This window comes from Anas acuta, chromosome 1 (assembly GCF_963932015.1).
Source record: "Anas acuta chromosome 1, bAnaAcu1.1, whole genome shotgun sequence".
NCBI lineage: Eukaryota > Metazoa > Chordata > Aves > Anseriformes > Anatidae > Anas > Anas acuta.
This window is the reverse complement of record NC_088979.1, coordinates 79,071,631-79,091,043: the sequence shown is the minus strand read 5'-3', so window position 1 is coordinate 79,091,043 and position 19,413 is coordinate 79,071,631. Positions and strand designations below refer to the sequence as shown.

Below are 19,413 nucleotides of genomic sequence, written 5' to 3'. Positions count from 1 at the left end.
AGGGAAAGTTAATATCCCAGCTAGAGCCAGCACGCCCAGCCTGGGCAGAGACCCCGGATCCCCAGGCACTGTGCTGAGCCCCCGCAGCTGGGCAGCAGCACTCCTGAGCAGCAACAGCTGCAAGAGGCAGCGGTGCTCTTTGCACTTACCTCTCCTAACAGCAGGCTGCAGAAATCCTGCTGTTCTCAAATGTCTTCTCAGAAATGTAACCACTGCTAACATACAACCATGCCCAAAGATCATCTCTTTATTACAGGGAAGAGATGGAACCAAAGGCTAGCATCCCCCAACAAAGTTTCTCCTAGACACTCAGGAGAAGACACTCAGGGACAGTGTTTGTTCAAACAATCTGATTTATTAGCATTTTGCTTAAACTAATGCTTCTAGAGGGGATTCACTCCCCTAGCAGTGTGGACAGTTACTGTCCTTGTGGTAATGGCAGCCTCTGCTGCAGGACTCCTGGGAGCAGCATCTTCAGATGGATCTGGTGAGACTCTTCTATTCACAGGATTGCTGGAGTCCTGAAACCCAGCTGCCGGGTGGTCCTTATAAACTACAAATCTGTTTCTATTGAGGTGACTAATCTATATGGAAAACATCTCCTAACAAACAACCTTAGCTATTCTGACTATTTGTATGCATTTATGCATCTAATCTTTGTAGGTATTCCTCGGTGGAAGCTTGAAGACACGCGAGGAAAACCATTAACTTTGGCATTGGTGTAACTGAGGAATGAAACAGGCAGGTTGTTCTCAAAGAGAGTTGCAAACAACCCTATTGCTGCCTGCAGCTCGTCAGGAAAATGGATCTCTGAAGGGAGCTTGGTGATGCAGAATTTGTCCCTGCCACCTCTTCCATAATGTTCTGCATCTCAAGCAGCTTCGGCAGCAGACTCCCTGAGCAGGCCCGCAAGCAGGCCCGGATCATGTTGGTCATTAAAGTGCATTTCTTCCTGTTCCTCCTTTTCCTCCATCAACTCTTCCTCAACTTCTTGTTCCTCTTCTTCTCCTCCATCGCCATCCTCATTGCTTGAGCTCCATGGCTCAGAATGACCATCGGTGTCATCTTTGATCTTCTTGGGCACCCAGTACATGCCAAACACAGCTAGCACTGCTTCTGAGAGTGCCCAGAACTGCCAGTGGTGGCACATGGAGAGGAACAGGAACACTGTGCTGTTTCTGCTCTGGGGTTCGGTTCCCTTCTCGATCTCTAGCAGCACCCGCATCTCCTGCTGCAGCATGTCTTCTCTTTTCTCCATAAGGTCTTGGGTGGCCTTGTCAGGCTGGTCCCCAACCTTGAGTGTGAGCTGCAGGAGGCCCAGCACTGACAGCATGCGGACAAGAAGAATAGCCATGGTCTGGAAGAGATGGGAGAGAAGGGGCTCAGCAGGGCTGGGTGCGAGGGAGCTGGTGGCTGGGGGAGAAGGGACAGGAGCCAGAGAGACACGAGGGTAGGTAGGAGAGGGGGCAATGGAGCTTGGAGGCAGCAAGGGCAGGGTTTGGGAGCGCTGCACGTCCAGGGCTGCAGGCCCCCCCAGGCAGGTGTTTGTGCTCTCCCAGGCCCCAGCCCCTGTGGGGCAGCAGCGTCTCCTGGAGCCACAGGTGCCTGGCACATCCCCAAAGCCTCTGGGCACTTGCCCTGGCTGGGGCACCTCTGTGCCCAGGCCAAGGCCCTCCCCAGAGGGGCTGCGCCCCCATCCCAGTCTTAGAAACCACCCTGGGGGCTGCCATTTTTGCCCCTGACCCTGCCCTCGGCCAGCCTTCCCCCGCCTGCCGCACTCAGCGATGGCCTGCAGCGCACTGCATCACAGAGCCCCGCTGACAGTCCCCATGCCGACTCATCCCAGTTCCATTGTGGGTACCAGAGCACCATGGTGACCACCGCAGCCCTGGGAGGCCCCAGCCCATGTCCCCAGTCTCGGCTCAGCATCACACAGCTGCCCCGTGCACCCCAAACCCCAGCCCTGGCCACCGCAATGCGTAAAGCACAAACCCAACAAGCCGGTCACCTTAGGGGCCTGTCTCTGCCTGAGTGTGTCCTGTGCATCTCGGGGACACGTGCTCAGCTTTGCTACTGCTTGAACCTGCAAGGGGAAAGCCGCAGCCCCATTCCCCAGTGGGGTGGTTTTACCTTGCTAGGCAGCTGAACTCCACCACAACCACTTTCTCACTCCCCCTCCACAGAAGAGGAGGGGAAGGGAAGAAGAAAAGGAAAGAAACAACTCATGGGTTGAGATAAGGATAATTTAATTAAAGGAAAAAATAGTTATGAAGGAGAATTTATTATTAATTACACAATTTAAATACAGGGGGAAAAGGGAAAGGGGAAAAGGGAAAACAAATTTAGCTGTGTGGAAGTGCAGAAGAAAGAAATTACTCTCTACATCCCACCAACAAGCAATGCTTGACCACATCCTTGAAGCAAGGCCTCAACACATGTAGCTGTTGTTTGGGAGGACAGACATTTTCACAACGAGAGCCCACCCCTCCCTTCTTCTTCCTTTTTCCACCTTTTATTGCTGAGTGTGACACCACATGGTATGGGATATCCCTTTGGTTGGGTTAGGTCAGCTGCCCTGGTGATGTCTCCTCCCCACCTCTTGCCCACTCCCAGCCTGCTGGCTCTGGGGGTTTGTAGGGAGTCCTGATGCGGTGCCAGCACTGCTCAGCAGCAGGCACAGCACCGGTGTGATACCAGCGCTATTCTTGCTCCAAGTGCAGAGCCCAGCACTGTGTGGGCTGCTGCAGGGAAAGTTAATATCCCAGCTAGAGCCAGCACGCCCAGCCTGGGCAGAGACCCCGGATCCCCAAGCATTGTGCTGAGCCCCCGCAGCTGGGCAGCAACACTCCTGAGCAGCAACAGCTGCAAGAGGCAGCGGTGCTCTTTGCACTTACCTCTCCTAACAGCAGGCTGCAGAAATCTTGCTGTTCTCAAATGTCTTCTCAGAAATGTAACCACTGCTAACATACCACCAAGCCCAAAGATCATCTCTTTATTACAGGGAAGAGATAGAACCAAAGGCTAGCGTCCCCCAGCAAAGTTTTTCCTAGACACTCAGGAGAAGTTACTCAGGGACAGTATTTGTTCAAACAATCTGATTTATTGTCATTTTGCTTAAACTAATGGTCCTAGAGCATTAACTACAAATCCATTTCTATTGACGTGACTAATCTATGTGGAAAACATCTCCTAACTAACAACCTTAACTATATTGCCTTAACTATTTTGACTATTCCTATTAATCTATGCATCTAATCTTCGAATGTATTCTTCGGTGGAAGCTTGAAGATACGAGGAGAACCATGAACTTTGGCATTGGAGCAAGTGAGGGACGAAACAGGCAGGTTGTTCTCAAACATTGTCATGAACAACCCCACCTCTGCCTGCAGCTCTCTCATGAAAATGGTTCTCTGAATGGAGTTCACTGATGCAGAGTTCTCCCCTGCCACCTCTTCCATAATGCTCTGCATCATAAGCAGCTTTGGCAGCAGTGACTTCCTGAGCAGGCTCACGAGCAGTTCTGGATCACGTTGGTCATTGAAGTTCATTTCTCGCTGTTCCTCCTCTTCCTCCATCAACTCCTCCTCAACTTCTTGTTCCTCTTCTTCTCCTCCATCACCATCCTCACTGCTTGAGCTCCATGGCTCAGATTGACCATCGGTGTCATCTTTGATCTTCTTGGGCACCCAGTACATGCCAAAAAGAGCCAGAAATGCTTCTGAAAGTGCCCAGAACTGCCAGTGGTGGCACATGGAGAGGAACAGGAACCCCATGCTGTTCCCACTCTGTGGCTCGCTTCCCTCCTCAATCTCCTGCAGCAGCACCCGCATCTCCTGCTGCAGCATCACTTCTCTTTTCTCCATAAGGTCTTGGGTGGCCTTGTCAGGCTGGTCCCCAAGCTGAAGCATGAGCTGTAGGAGGCCCAGCACTGACAGCATGCGGACAAGAAGAATAGCCATGGTCTGGAAGAGATGGGAGAGAAGGGGCTCAGCAGGGCTGGGTGCGAGGGAGCTGGTGGCTGGGGGAGAAGGGACAGGAGCCGGAGAGACACGAGGGTAGGTAGGAGAGGGGGCAATGGAGCTTGGAGGCAGCAAGGGCAGGGTTTGGGAGCGCTGCACGTCCAGGGCTGCAGGCCCCCCCAGGCAGGTGTTTGTGCGCAGCTCTCGGGTGCCCAACAGGGCCGCGAGCCCTGGCCAGAGGTGGCGTGGGGACCGTCCTGCCAAGCTCTGCCCATGAGCAGCCCTGGGCTGGGCTTTGCCCCGTGCAGGGGTGCTGACAAGGCAGGGGGCACCACAGGAGGCTCTCCCAGGCCCCAGCCCCTGTGGGGCAGCAGCGTCTCCTGGAGCCACGGGTGCCTGGCACATCCCCAAAGCCTCTGGGCACTTGCCCTGTCTGGGGCACCTCTGTGCCCAGCCCAAGGCCCTCCCCAGAGGGGCTGCGCCCTCATCCCAGCCTTAGAAACCACCCCGGGGCTCGCTCACAAACCCAGCACGCCCCCAGGGAGTCCCTGTGCACATTGGGCAGGAGCCACCCCAGTGCGCTCCTCCTAGTGACCCTTTTAAGCATCCTCCTTCTCTCCCAGATTGCATCCTTCCCTCTTCCCATCATCCTTAAGATGATAGAAGCAGAGAAGGGGGAGCCATAAGCAAAATGCTGAGGCACAGACCTGACAAGTCAAACACGGAGACAAGGATAAGAAACAAACTTTTCCTGGTTGCAGTAACTGATGCACTAGCATCACTAAATCTGTTTCTCACTAAATCTGTTCTTAATTCTCTCTCTGTGGAGTCGCGCTGTTATAAATGAGGTCTCAAGTCAATCTGAATTTTGTAATATTTATAAAACAAATATTTCTAAAAGGTATAAGAGCTATAAAAGGCATAAAAGGCAAGAAAACAGTGCTGGCTGTGCGGGGAGTCTACGCTCCACCAACACGCACACACAAACATCAAACGTTATAAATATACAGAACATTGCTTTACATACTAAACGCAAGTATGCCTCTACATATGTACAATCAGGAAAGGTAACCAACAATCCTTTAAGTTCCATGACTTAACAGTCTCCATTTTCCATTCCTTTTCTTGATTACTAACAAGTCTCCATTTCCCATTCCTTTTCTTCAGGCCTTATGTATCCCGTTCTTCCCAGATCGAAGAAAAGCATATCCATCTCCTTTTCAAGGCCAATAGGCCAGGGTCAAAAGGCACATTCAGGGCAGCAGGGGGCATAACAGCAAAAGCCTTCGATGGCTGTAGCAGCAGAGGGGCCCATGGCGTAGCAGTCGGATCAGTAAAGGGGCCTGCAGCTCCCTCACTATCTGGCAAGCCACACGTTTGTGATTGTGGCTCCACGTGGCTCTTTAAGGCCTCAGAGACTGCTCACCAGGTGCCGATAAATCCCACTGCAACCTTGTCATTTTTAGTTGCAGAGACCCACACCTTAACCTCAGTTTGGTCCCATATTTGAGGCTCATAAACTGTCCGATTGTTAATAAGGAGAATAAGCTGTAAGGTTACCAGGACGGTCTTTGTTCCTAAGGACGAATGATTCCCCACAATGTGCAACTGCTTACCAGCGAGAGGCAGTTGTGTGCACAGCTCCGCTTCTCTCAGCTCGAGCTTCTCTCCAGCTCCAGTGCGCCTATTTCCAGCGACTTTCTGTACGAGCTTCTCTGAGCAGTTTGCTGAGTTTGGCTGAACCTATCTTCATGAGGCAATCAAAGTGCCTGTTCCCATCCTGGTCTCCATTCTGCCAGCCTGTTCCTCTTCGCTTCTTCTTCCTGCTTCTTTATTGATGCAACTTCATCGTGTTGCCTTTTTTTTTTATTTTGAGGGCAGGCTCTCCTCTTATACCCTTCTCTCCACAGCAGTTCTTTTCAAAACAACTTTTCATTGCTCAAACAACTTTGAATGTAACGACAACAGCAAACACCCAGAAACATCCATGCCTTAACTGGAGAACAAGAAACCGGAGACTGCATGGAGTCTCCTGAATCACCCTTCTTTGTTCCCTCTAAACTCTTTTATATTCCTGATGGCCTCGTCAGTAAGAGTCTAATGTTATCTCAGTCAAGGGGTTTTCCAACCCCCCATGGCCACATTCCCAAATCTCCCTCTTCTTTATTAATATCAACCATTTTCTCGACACGAATTACTGCTCCATATATAACAGCGCTCTCCCTCCCTTGTGTATATGTGCTGCGAGGCCTGCGTGCCAGCTCCTGGTGAGACCTGTGTGTGTGTGAGCATGGCTTCGTGCAAGCTGCTGGAGCAAGTGGGCTCCCAGCATTGCCTACTGGAGCAAGAGCGGTCTTCTAATCCCAGCCATGGGGTGGGAGAGGAGTGTGATCCCAAACCAGCTACTGGGGGACCGGCATCAGTGAGGCGAGCACAGGCTCCCCACTGCACAAGAAAGTTCAGCAAAAGTGTGGAAATCTCGCTTACGGTCATATCTGAGCATCTCTGTGGATATTCACAGACCTGTCAGGTTTTTCTCAACAAATACTCAACAAACATCACTGAGTTGTTTGGCCAAGACAGTTCAACCCCACATTTCTCCTGTGGTAAAGGATCTGAGAAGAAAGCGGAGGGCTGGGGGAGGCCTATGGAAGACGCAGCACAGTGGTTTGTGCCTCACACTCTCGTGCAGACTGTGGAGGTTTGCACTTTTTGGAAGAGGGGCTGCCCGCAAGGAAGCAGGAGAGGTTTATCTGAGCTGGCGCTGTGAATAACACTTGGCGGCTGGAGCTGCCAGTTCAATTTAAGGACAGTATGAGCTCGCCTGCTTCACACAACTGCAGAGTCTGCGGGTGTTGCAAAAAGCAACTACTGCTGACAATACGTCAAAGGATAAGCCCAAATCCAAGCTATTCCTTGAACTTTGAACACTGAACTCCACTTGAGAGCCAAGCGCTATTATGGAGGATACCCACAGAATCTTAATACTAAATATGCTTCCAGCAAGACCTGTTGAAAAACGGGCCCAAAGTAGCCAGCTTAAACCTCTCTGTAATTTATTTATTTTGGGTTTCTTTCTTTCAGATTTGTGACTCAACAACCTGGCAGCAAAAGGCCTCCATTATTCTCATTACACAGGGCAGCATGTTTAAAGAAATTGGAACCAATTATGTCGGCTATGTTGATCTTGCCAAATGACCTTTTCCAGCAAGAAATGATGTAGCCAAGATCATTTCTGGGTGATAAATTTCTCTAATTTCCTCCAAAACCACAAGTGATTTTTTCCCAGCTAAAACCAGAGCAGCAGGGTGATGAGGCCAGTGAACCTCCAACCAACCTCTGACCCAGCCACCTCTTGCATCACGTATCCCATCGATGGATGCCCTGGGTACCTGTCCCCACTGAGGACACCCAGGCTGCCCCCACCATGGGACAGGGGTGGGGACAGAGAAGCTGGAAGACCCCTGAGATGATGGAGATTTGTAGAAGTGTGTGTGTTTTTAAAGCAGATGGAGGGTGCTGGCATAGTTATTTTTGTTCCCTGGTCCCATAATGCCATCTCAGGGCTCTTTTATCTTTTGGGCAGGAAGTCCTACTGTGGGGAGGCGGTTATTGAAGGAGTCAGGTAGAAAATGTCATCTCAGCCTTATCTCCCAAGCACCCAAAATACCCCTCCAATTTCCAGGAGATGACTAACATGAGGAAGATGCCTTCAGTGGAAGGAAGAATGAGAACCATGAGAAACAGTACAGTCAAGCAAGACACTTCAGTGTTGTTCAGGGACATTAAAGAGTCAGTCAAAGGAAAAGACAGCAATGTAGAGGGCTGCAGAGGACAACCACTGTCAGAGGTCCCCAGGCTGGTGACACACACAGCGAGCCCATGGCTGTGAAGGCTCCATCCTGCTCCTGAGACAGCCACACAGCATCATTGACACCTGCCTTCCTAGCAAGCCACTCACACCATCTCTTTCAAGCTCTGTCACAGCATGATAGGCAGCACGGTCAGCCCTAGTTGGAAAGCTCTGAAGGTCGGGAGCTGCCTTTGGCTCCAAGCATGTGCACGTTCTGGCTCATTTGTTCATTGTGGGGCACCACTTGCCATGCAGGTCTGCGAGGCAGACGGGGAAGGCTGGGGAATGCAGATGTGAACTTTGTTTCTGTCTGTGCAAAACAGACGTAAGGGGTGTAGATGAGACGAGGAGCAGGATGCAGGCTGACATTTCAAACACTGCCAAAACCTGAGTCTGTGGATTCAGATCCACTGCTGTCTTAGATTATGGAAAACCTTTTCCTTCTTAGTCTTTGTTCTGATGTAATTGACAGGATACCATCAACTAAGATTCATTGCCAATTTCCTTTCATATTCTCCTCTCCTCTCCTCTCCTCTCCTCTCCTCTCCTCTCCTCTCCTCTCCTCTCCTCTCCTCTCCTCTCCTCTCCTCTCCTCTCCTCTCCTCTCCTCTCCTCTCCTCTCCGCTCCTCTCCTCTCCGCTCCTCTCCTCTCCGCTCCTCTCCTCTCCGCTCCTCTCCATTTTTCTTTTTTCCTTTTTTTTATGTTTTCCTCTCTTTTTTTCCTTTTTTTTTTTTTTTTTTTTGAGCATCTACAATTCATAGGCTTCAAATTTTTCTAAGTTTTCAGTTAAAATAGGTTCCATCTCAAATGTAAAATCTCCCTGTGGATTTATTGGATTTATAATTTTAATAGGGAAAAAGGATGAAGCATCTTGAGTCACCCGCTGTGCCATATACATACAACTCAGATGGTTACAGAAAATTCATCAGGGTCAGCAGGAAGTGGACAGGTTAACTGGGAAGTGGCAGTGGCCCACTGGGGGACATGAAAATAACTCCAGAAAAGAGCATCAAGAATAAGTGATAAACAAAACCTGACCATCCCTTAAATATGTGTGACTGGGGAAAAGACAGCTTTTTAAAATCACGACCTTTGGGGATACCTAAACAGCAACAAGGGAATGAGGGAATATAGTAGAGTGAGATGGGGATGTGCCAACAGGCTGAGGGAAAAGGAATAGCCATAAAACTGCTGAAGAGCCTAAAACCTTGATTTCACCCCCCATATCTATCCATGTAGACAAACCAAAACCTTTTATTTTCAAAGCTTCAGACCTCTCAAATTCCTTGAGGTGCGTCGTACTGAGAAGGCAAAATGGAAGGAGCTAAAGTCATAGGCCACTTCTGGTACAACTAGACCAAACGAATCTATTATTTCTTTAAATCTTAGTTTGAAATGACCTCTTGTTTCATCTGCTGGGGATTTGTCTGATGTTTTTATACAGTCATGGTTTGCATTTTTGGAAGAACGAGCATCAGTTGTCTTTTATTTGAATTTAGACACAAAGTGTAGCTTTCCTAGTCCCCCAGTCAGCACTAAATCAAGGAGGATTAAGCGGTGTGCAGAACATTTCTCATTCATGCCCGTTTGGCCTTTTTTTCCTCCAGAAAGTTATGGCCTCTCCTCTTGAGCTGACATTACACACCAATCATCACCACTGGTGCTGAAAGCTAGGCCAGCATTTGTGGCAGCAGCTACTTCTTGATTAAACCCCTGTGTTTACCTTATGAAATGCCAATCATCCTCCGGTCTCAGCACCCAAACCCTGCAGGGCTGGCTAATGGAGACATCCACCAGCTGCAGTGAAAGTGTTTTCACATCAAACCTCCCAGAGCAGTAACTCAGATACAGGACAGCATCTGCCACCCAGGGACCTCTTTTCCTTATGGGAACCAGGAGAGCCGGGAGCTAAGTACTGGGAGGGGGGCTATTTTAGGTCTGGAGACCCCTGACCACCAGAAGCCCCAGTGAGAAGATGAAGTGACTGGAGGTGGTGATGTTTTGAGGTTCTTGCTAAAGTCACCTGTCATCCATGGTTTATAAATGAAAAGGGAATTTGCCCCTCTATCTTGAGAGGGTTGTTCCCTAGAACTACTCTTTGAGGGAAGTTTTCCATCAGATCCCCCAAATTCTGCAGAGCTCCCACGTGACAGCTTGGGAATTTGTCAACCAGCTCATTGAAAAAAAAAAAAAGGGGGGGGGGGGGGGAGATTTTAATATATAAAATACAAACCAGAGTAATAAAATAAGCATGCTAGATTCAGAATTATTTGTGTTCTTTGTTGTTGTTGTTGTTGTTTTTAATATATTAAACTTATGCTGCCCCCACAAATTCTCTATACTACAGCTTTGTATATTAAGAAAATATGTGCAGTGTGGAAAGTATTAAGGAAGTGTTGTAGGGGCTGCATTAGAGAAGGGTCATTACTTTTGGCTGTCTGAGAAGCCCTCTGGAGTCGAGCGACGTGTGTGCCAGCTGATTAAGACCACAGAAGTGATTAGCAAGGGAAGCATTAACAACACTGCGTGTCAATGCCCATCTTTAGGTTAAGGAGTTAATTGCCTCTCTCAGAACTGTGGTTTCTAGACGTCTGTAGACCTGTGAAGAAAATACAGCGGCAGCTTGCACTTGATCCACATATTTTAAAATCTGTTTCACAACTACAAAGATTCACAGATACTTCTCTTTCTAATTAGTGCTGAGCAGGGTGTGTCCTGATAAGATACATCCAGGCGTCCTGAAGGAACTGGCAGATGCAGTTGCTAAACCTCTTTCCATTATATTTGAGAAGTCATGGCAGTCCAGTGAAGTTCCTGCTGGCTGGAAGAGGGGAAACACCACCCCTGTTTTCAAAAAGGGAAAAAAGGAAGACCTGGGGAACTGCAGGCCAGTCAGTCTCACCTCTGAGCACAGCAAGATCATGGAGCAGATCCTCCTGGAAACTGTGCTATGGCACGTGGAAAATAAGGAGGTGACTGGTGACAGACAACATGGCTTCAGTACGGGCAGATTGTGCCTGACAAAATCTGCTGGCCTCCTGTGATGGGGTTACAGCATTCACCCCTATAAAGATAGGGGAAGAACAACTGACATCATCTACCTGGACTTGTACAAGGCATATGACACTGTCCCCAGTGATATCCTTCTCTCTAAACTGGAGAGATAAGGATTTGACTGATGGACAACTGAGTAAAGAATTGGTTGGATGGTCACAGTCAAAGAGTCGCAGTCAATGGCTCAATGTCCAGGTGGAGATCAGTGATGAGTGGTGGTCCTCAGGGGTCAGTACTGGGACTGGTGCTGTTTAACATCTTTGTCAGTGACAGGAAAAATGGGATTAAGTGCACTCTCAGCAAGTTTACCAATGACACCAAGCTGTGTAGTGTGGTCAACACACGGGAGGGAAGGGATGCCAGCCAGAGAGACCTTGACACATTTGAGAGCTGGGCCTGTGAGAACCTCATGAGGTCCAACATGGCCAAGTGCAAGGTCCTGCATCTGGGTCAGGGCAATCCCAAGCACACATACAGGCAAGGTGGAGAATGGATTGTGAGCAGCTGATGAAAAGGACCTGGGGGTGTTGGTTGATGACGAACTCAACATGAGCTGGCAACATGCGATTTCTGCCCAGAAAGCCAGCTGTACCTTGGGCTGCATCAAAAGAATCGTGGCCAGCAGGGTGAGGGAGGTGATTCTCTCCCTCTGCTCTGCTCTCATGAGACCCAACCTGGAGCCCTGCCTTCAGCTCTGGGGACCTCAGAACAAGAAGGACATGGACCTGTTGGCATGAGTCCAGAGGAGGGCCACAAGGATCATCAAAGGTCTGGAGCGTGAAGACAGGCTGAGGGAGTTGGGGTTCTTCAGCCTGGAGGAGGGAAAGCTCCAGGGAGACTTGATAGTGGCCTTCCAGGACCTAAAGGGGGGGTACAGGAAAGCTGGGGAGGAACTCTGTCAGGGAGTGCAGTGGTAGGACAGGGGGTATGGCTTTAAACTAAAAGAGGGTAGGTTTAGATTAGATATTCAGAAGAAATCCTTTACTCAGAGGGTGTTGAAACCCTGGAACAGATTGCCCAGAGAAGCTGTGGATGCCCCATCCCTGGAGGTGCTCAAGGCCAGGCTGGATGGGGCTTTGGGCAGCCTGGGCTGGTGGGAGGTGTCCCTGCCCATGGCAGGGGTTTGGAACTGGGTGATTTTAAGGTGCCTTCCAACCCAAACCATTCTGTGATGCTTTGATTCTATGATTTTAATATTGAAGTAAATGGCTAAATATGTGAAAAATGAGATAGCCATGAACTACATGTGTGTTTACACATCACCTTCCCTGTGTGCAACAACTTTTTGTTTTTAAAGAAACTTTTTATTGATTTTTGAAGTGTACTTCTCCAGGAGTTCACATACGTGCACAGTACAGCACCTTCCAGTGAAGCACTGATGTGCGGCTTCCCTTTCAAGAGGCCTTCCCCACACCTCGGAACAAGTGCTTGTCATTCCTCCCCTCAAACCATCCTTTTCCCATCTTAAACCTGAAGGAAAAGATTAATAGATCAAGATTTTATAGGCTGAAAAAGGAGAAAGACCTGTTGCTGAAAATGCTTTGGTGTCCTCATTTCACCTACAGGTGAGAAGCTGAAATTTCTTCAGCTGAAATGCTGAGGAGGCACCACAGAAAACCAGGTGGTCTTGCCAGAGACAAGGTCCCAGGCTATCCCAGGCTCCTGGAGGGTCTCCAGAGCTATACCCAGCAGCAAAATGGAAACCAAGGGTGAGACGTGGATCCATCAGAACTGCACTTTCCAGAGGAAATGTACCCAAATAAGGTGAAAATAAGGTGACTGTCCCTCACTGGTGCTCCCAGGAGGGCTGCACTGTACGAATCCAAACTCAGTGTGAGAAGGTATTGCTGCTCCCCACATTGCAGTCCATAGACAAATTAAAACAAAACAAAACAAAATTTAGAATCAAACAAGGGAAAAATACAGTTTTTCAATCCAGCTGCTCTGATCTGCTCACATTTTTTCCCAGTGCCCCGTATGCTGCAAAACAGAGTTATACACGGTAGGCGTAATCTATAATTGAGTGTCTAGGATCAGTAATTGGTCTTTCCAAACGATGGGTGCTAGGAGCAACAGCCGTGGCTGCAGACACTCTGTCGCTGCCAAGAGTTTTTAAATTCAGGCACGAGCTCCTGCACGAGTTAGGCACCAGCAGGTTTAAACAACAGGCAGTGTCCTTCGTGATCCCAGCTAAATCTTGAACTTGAGAAGAGCAGAAGTGACTCGGGTTTGCACAAATACCGACAGATTCTGAGGTTCATTTCAATATATATATATTTTTTTTTCTTTTTAACAGCTGGGCTTGTCTTCTCCAGATACGATTTTTCCTTGAGATACTCTGCATTTAATTATTAGCTGGGACAGAACGCTTGCAAGCACAGCTGTTATTGCAACATTTCAGTGCTTTGCCTTTTAGGCCCAGATGGAACGAACTGTGCGAGAATGAAAAAACCAAGAGCAAAGCAAACTTTCCCAAACTCTCAAAACAACTCGATGTGAGAGACAGGCTGGGCTGGGTTAAGTGCACAGGCAGACCAAATCTCCCTGCAGGGCTGAGTGGGGGTCTGTGCTCTGTGTTCATGCAGCCAAACACCCGTAATTCCTTTCACAGCTAGGGCCTGTTGCAGTTGATGACGCCGTTTGCAGAAGAAGGTTTTTGGCTGTTGAATCTGGCACAGGGGACACTACGGGCTCCTGGGTTTGCGTGCTGGAGCCGTGCTGCGGATGTCACTGCAGGGTGGGAGGCAGCCCCCTCCCAAACACTGCAGGGTCCTGCCAACCCAGAGCATGCAGACAGGATAACCCGTGTCCTCCTTCTTCACTGACCTTCTTCACCTGGGGGGCTGCAGGGCTGCTTCTCACTCCTTGCTCTCCCATCTCCTGTAGCACAGCAGTTTTCTTCCCTTTTCTTAACTCTGCTCTCTCAGAGGCCCACCCAGTGTCGCTCCCTGGCTCAGCTCTGGCCAGCAGCAGGTCCCTTTTGGAGCTGCCTGGAGCTGGCTCTGGTCTGCCTTGGGGCAGCTGCTGGGCTCTGCTCACAGAGACCAACTCTGCCATATCCCCTGCTACCAAAACCTTGCTGTGCAAGCCCAAACCACACCCCCAACAGGGTATTTTAAACAGGGCACGTGTAGTTTCTGCTGCATGAAGGCTATTCATTAAAATCCTTAACGCTAAAGCAAGAGTAAGAATGAGCCCCAACAAAGCATTGCAAGAAGGCAGTGTACATGTGCAAGCATGTGTGTGCACGTGGGTCTTCCTCTCCCCATCATGTTGGCCAAGTTGAACCCTCAACATGACTGCAAAGCATGAGCATGTTCTCAGCTGCAACTTCTCCTTTCGCTTGCTGCTGGAGCACCATATACCATGACCTTAGAAAGTCTGCAAACTTCTTTTGGGGAAGAGAAGTGGAATAGGATAGTGACAGCCTTACAGCCTCCTCACTCCCTTACCTTTGACATTACCTTTCGAAACTGAAGGGTGCTGGGGCACTGAGCAAGAGCAGCCGTGGCTCCACCTGAATGGCTTGGTTAGATCATGCTTTCAGTATAGCAGAGGCCACCTGTAATCAGGCACCCACCTGCATTTTGTTTCATGCTCAAACCTTGCAGCCAGAGCATTCCTCTTCTGCGCCCACCTCCATCAGATGCTGCGGTGACGATGCCACTGGGCCAGAATTTGCAAACTGGTGCTGATGGTGCTGCTGCTGGCTGTTGTCAAAGCATTTCCATTCTTCAAGCTGTGTGACAGCGCTGCCTCAAGTTGGATTAAAGCATAAGAGCCACTGGGGCCACAGGGAGGTGCCGAGAGCCTCCTGCTCCCAGCCCTGGGCTCACCAGTACTGTGTCCCAGCAGGAACAGGCCTCCAGAAGTGCTCATCTCTGCCCCTTAATGCAGAAGGAGCCCAGACAACGGTGGAGCTTTGACTCTCACCTAGGTGGAATTAAGCAAGATTAATCCCACCTCTGACAGCTTCCTGGGGCTGCAGAAAAGACTGTGGCAGAGCAGGGTTTGAATATGGATTTCCTCGGCTGGTGTCCTGATGCTAGGACAATCTTTCCTCTCTGGGGACAGGCATCTGAGAACCAGGCTGTCGTCTGCAAAATACGTGGCAAATAAACGCCATGACAGTAAAGACAGCCTCAAGCGCTTTTTGCTCTCAGAATTAATCAGATTATTTCCTCGGGATAATATTTTATTAATGCAACTGTAACCCATTCCATTAATACATTTTTTTTTTTACAAGCCCGTCATGGGCTTACCCCATCACGCATTGTGCAGGATGCTGCCTTGTGAGGGTCAGCACCTGCCCCCTCTCGCAGCAGGGAAGGTTTTCCCGTTGGAAGCACAGAATTATTTAGGCCAGAAAAGATCTCTAAGATCGTCTAGTCCAGCCATTACCCTAGCATTGCCAAATCTACTGCTAAAGCATGTCCCCAAGCACCACATCTATATGTCTTGTGAATACCTTCAGTGATGGTGACCCAACTACTCCCCTGGGCAGCCTGTTCCAATGCCTCACAACCCTTTCTGAGCAGAAATGTCTCCTCATTTCCAACCTGAACCTCCCCTGGTGCAATTTGAGGCCATTCCCTCCAGTCCTGTCACTAGTTACCTGTGAGAAGAGGCCGACCCCCAGCTCCCCACACCTTCCTTCCAGATACCTGCAGAGAGCAATGAGGTCTGCCCTGAGCCTCCTCTTCTCCAGACTAAACACCCCCAGCTCCCTCAGCTGCTCCTCACAGGCCTTGTGCTCCAGGCCCTTCACCAGCTCCATAGCCCTGCTCTGGACACACTTCAGGGCCTCGATGTCCTTCTTGTAGTGAGGGGCCCAAAGCTGAACACAGCACTCGAGGTGCGGCCTCACCAGAGCAGAACGCAGGGGGACAATCACCTCCCTAAAAGTTGTCTTCATGGAAATCCTGGATCGAGTCCAGGTCTGCCAATCTCCTTCCCAGCCAGTTACAGAGAAGAAGGGCCACAGAATCCATTTCACCAGCTTAAAGGACTAGATTTCTAGGAAGGCAGGATTTTAGACAGCTTTGTGTTGCTCTCCCTATTGTTCATGAGAGACAATAATCTCTTTGACTAGCTCATCCTGTATTAGCTTCCCAATTCATCTCCCAGACTTCTGAGCCAGGGCTGTCCATACTTCATTAGTCCACTGAGCCCTAAAGCACCTGCCACATGCATGTTATTAGGTCACTGCTGATTAAATAATTCAGCCTCTCTAAAATGACAGTACTCAAGAAAGTGGGTTATGTGCTGAGGTCAGGCTTGTTTACTCTGAGGAAGGCTGGTGGTACTGGCCAACACTGCTGGGCTGAGGAAGATTTTTGATGGAGGAAAAAGAGCTGAAGCAACGGGCTGGCTTTGTCACAAACACAGGCTGTGATTTGTCTGCCCCCAGAGTGCTTTCAGAACAAAGACCACTGTCCTCCAGTCTCTCCAGGACACAGAAACAAGAATCCAGTTTTATGAATGTTTCCCTGTAGAAACACTCAGGTAGGTAAGACCTTGTGCTAGCAGATAGATTAGACCTTGTGCTAATCACAGCAGGGCTGAGGCTGTTGGGGCTCTCTGGGCTCCCCTGCTCCAAGCCCTGCCCAAGCAGGGACACCCAGAGCAGGCTGCCCAGGCCCAGGCCAAGGAAGTTATTGAAGATCTCCAAGGATGAGCCCCCACAGCCTCTCTGGGCAGCCTGAGCCAGGGCTCCTCACCTGCACAGCACAGAAGTGCTGCCTGGTGCTCAGGGGGAGCCTCCTGTGCTCCAGTTTGTGCCCAGTGCCTCTTGTCCTGGCACTGGGCACCTACGTACAGTCTGAAACACTCTGGCAGTCTTCACAAAGAGGGTAAGCTTTGGAACCAGAGGAAAATACAGCCTGGGTATATTTCCTCCTTTATGGTGGGTCTGTGGAGGTTGCAATTACCACACCCTCCACCAGTGGAAGGAGGTCTAGAGAAGCTGGAAACACTGCTACTCCTTATAGCAATGGGAACTCCTCTTCTAGCTGTGCCAGGCTGACCGTTTTTACACGCTGAGCTTGATACCAAAGTTTTGAGTAAGTATTACTGGTTTGGATACTTAGAATACTTTGTTTGAGAATAAATAAAAATTATATCAAATAATGAAGCATTCCCTGAAAGTGTTATTTGTTCTTGGGAATGAAAGGGATAATACTGAAGCTGCTCGAGGTTTTCTGTGAGGCTATTACTGACACAGGAGATACAACCCTGTAGGGCTGCAGCAGTGCTGTTACACGCGTATCAGCAGCTGAGCTCCACTGCTACCTATCTGCTCTCTCAGAGTATTGACTGTATTCCTTAAAGCTCCAGCTGCTGGACTAGATAAAAGTAAGCTTAGATTTAATTACGAAAAATCAGTGGTCAAGCATTAGAAAGGGGCCCTGGATAAGGATTAAAGATCCAGGAGCCAGAAGGCACATTAAACAAACGTCCCATTTCATTTTTACTTCTCACTCTTGAAGCCCACCTTGTGATTTTGAAAGCTGGATTCATAAATTTGAATCACCGGGGCTTTAACACCTTGTCCTACATGACACAGCGCAAGTAAAAATCAAATCCTTTAACGTGAAGTTGTTTTTCCTACTAATTTCTTAGGTCCCTAGAGAACTTCTAAAATTTAATTTACTTTTACATTTCACTCAACTTGCACAACGCAAACAGACCAGGCTTCCTGAGCGCTGCAGCAAGTGTGACCTGCAGAATTACTGCTTTAAACCTTCAGCACCGGCTTACAGCAAAGTAACACACATGGTGAGCAAATACACATTCCCCAATTTGTCACCCACTTCCCATTGTATTAAAACATACATAATAAAAGTTGGCAAAATAAATAAATAAATAAATAAATAACAGCTACTAACACATCCATCTAGCTTTAGGATTGACGTAAATAACTTGTATCTGTCTAACAGATCAGAGGATTATATGGCAGTCAATGAACAATCAACTTGATTTCTTTTAGGAGAAAAGCTCTACTTGAGGCCTGAATTGTTACTTCTTCCCTAATGATAAATGACAGCTACATAAGGCAAAATATGCAGTGATTTCTGAGTGCAAAAATGAGAGCAAGCCTCAAGAGGCTCTGCAAAATTCAAAGAGGAGCAATAAATACACCTATTTAATGGAAATCAAAATTGAGATGTTTATTAATTTGATTAGAACTAATTTTGATCTCTCATTCCTCTCCTGCCTTTGATCCTGCTGCTTCTTCTTCTTGAGACTAAACAGTTAAGACTGCTAATGAAACACCTCAGGATGTAAAATTACATGCAAAATTGTCCTTCTCCCCGCGAATTTCCCGAGCCCAGGCTCAGAGTTGCCATTACCATAAGCTGCAGAGCAGCTCCGGAGGTTGGGATTTGCACTCTCGGGAGATGCTCACAGGCAATGCTGTTATCTGAGCAAGCGGAAATCAAAGCACACGAGGTCAGAGGACAATTTTTATCTGTCTGAAGAGGCACATTTTTTAGCACTGCTTTTCAGTGAGATATGGGCTCTCAGTCCGCCAAGGCCTGAGGTTTCCTTTCCAGCTCATGCAGAAACTTTTCCATGCAGCTCACTGAGAAACACAGAGCATACCTGCCATGGGACAGGGAGGCTCACACACACGTCTGACGGCTTAAAAATAGTTATTACTTTCAAATGGTGCCTCAGGCTCGATGCAAGCATTGAGAGAAGATTGAAAGCCAGAGATTCACACCACCGTTTACTGGATTGTACAGTGTTATTAGCAAATTCTCAATCCGCTGTGATGATACCGCCCCTCCAGGATGCCAGCTGATGTTTGCAGGGCTGACAGATAAGGAAAAACAAACAAAACCAAACTAAACAAAACAGACAAAAACAAGTGGGTGTCATGATGCAGTAATTTAGAGTCACTGCTTTAGAGATGAGGTAACCACAAACTGGCTTCGGTTTTGGTTACCCTGTGTCAAAAAACAATATAAAGAAGGAGAAAAAAATTCCAGGGACAGGCAGCAAAAATAGCTGGAGACAAAGAAACGTCTGGAAAAAGACAGACTGAGCAGATGGGAATTCCTCTGTCTATACTGGAGAAAAATAACACAGGAAACGATAAAAATGCATATTGAATAATCGATGGCAAATTGAAAGCATAGCAGAAACTTAAAATACAGTAGGTAAATAAAGTTTGCATGGAGCTTCTACTGCTGAGAGTGTGTCACAGGTACTCCCCTGTGCCCACTTAGAGAAGATGGAAATGCTGCGGTGAGAAGGGATGCCCATGTTGCCCTGCCTGCAGCAGCTCATGCATTTAGGTGCCAGGGGTGCCAGAAGAGATGCCAGTCTGTCAGCCACGGCTGCAGTCTCCGGGAATCTGCATCCTGAAACGCTGCTGCCAGCCTCAGGGCCCTCCCCTTTTCCTCCAGTGCTTTTCGGCATTGCCCCATGCAGTGACATCTGGAGCAACAGCTCCGCGTGGTCTGTGTTAGCATGGGCGTGAGTCCCAGATATTATTCCCCTAACTTCTCCCAAATTCTGTCAAGCAGCCCTGTGCTGAG

General features: G+C 48.7%; 1 protein-coding gene across 2 annotated transcripts in view; it reads right to left on the bottom strand.

Moving 5' to 3' along the window:
- Window positions 1-367: 367 nt before the first annotated feature.
- Window positions 368-19,413, bottom strand: part of REPS2 (RALBP1 associated Eps domain containing 2) — a 117,210-nt gene continuing 98,164 nt past the window's right edge. The window contains exon 19 of one of the 2 annotated variants that reach the window (XR_011097073.1): window positions 368-1,357. The gene's annotated coding sequence lies outside the window, so the exon portion shown is untranslated. Of the gene's footprint in view, window positions 1,358-3,124; window positions 3,963-19,413 lie in introns of those variants that run through there. The other variant, XR_011097072.1, reaches the window with a different exon arrangement.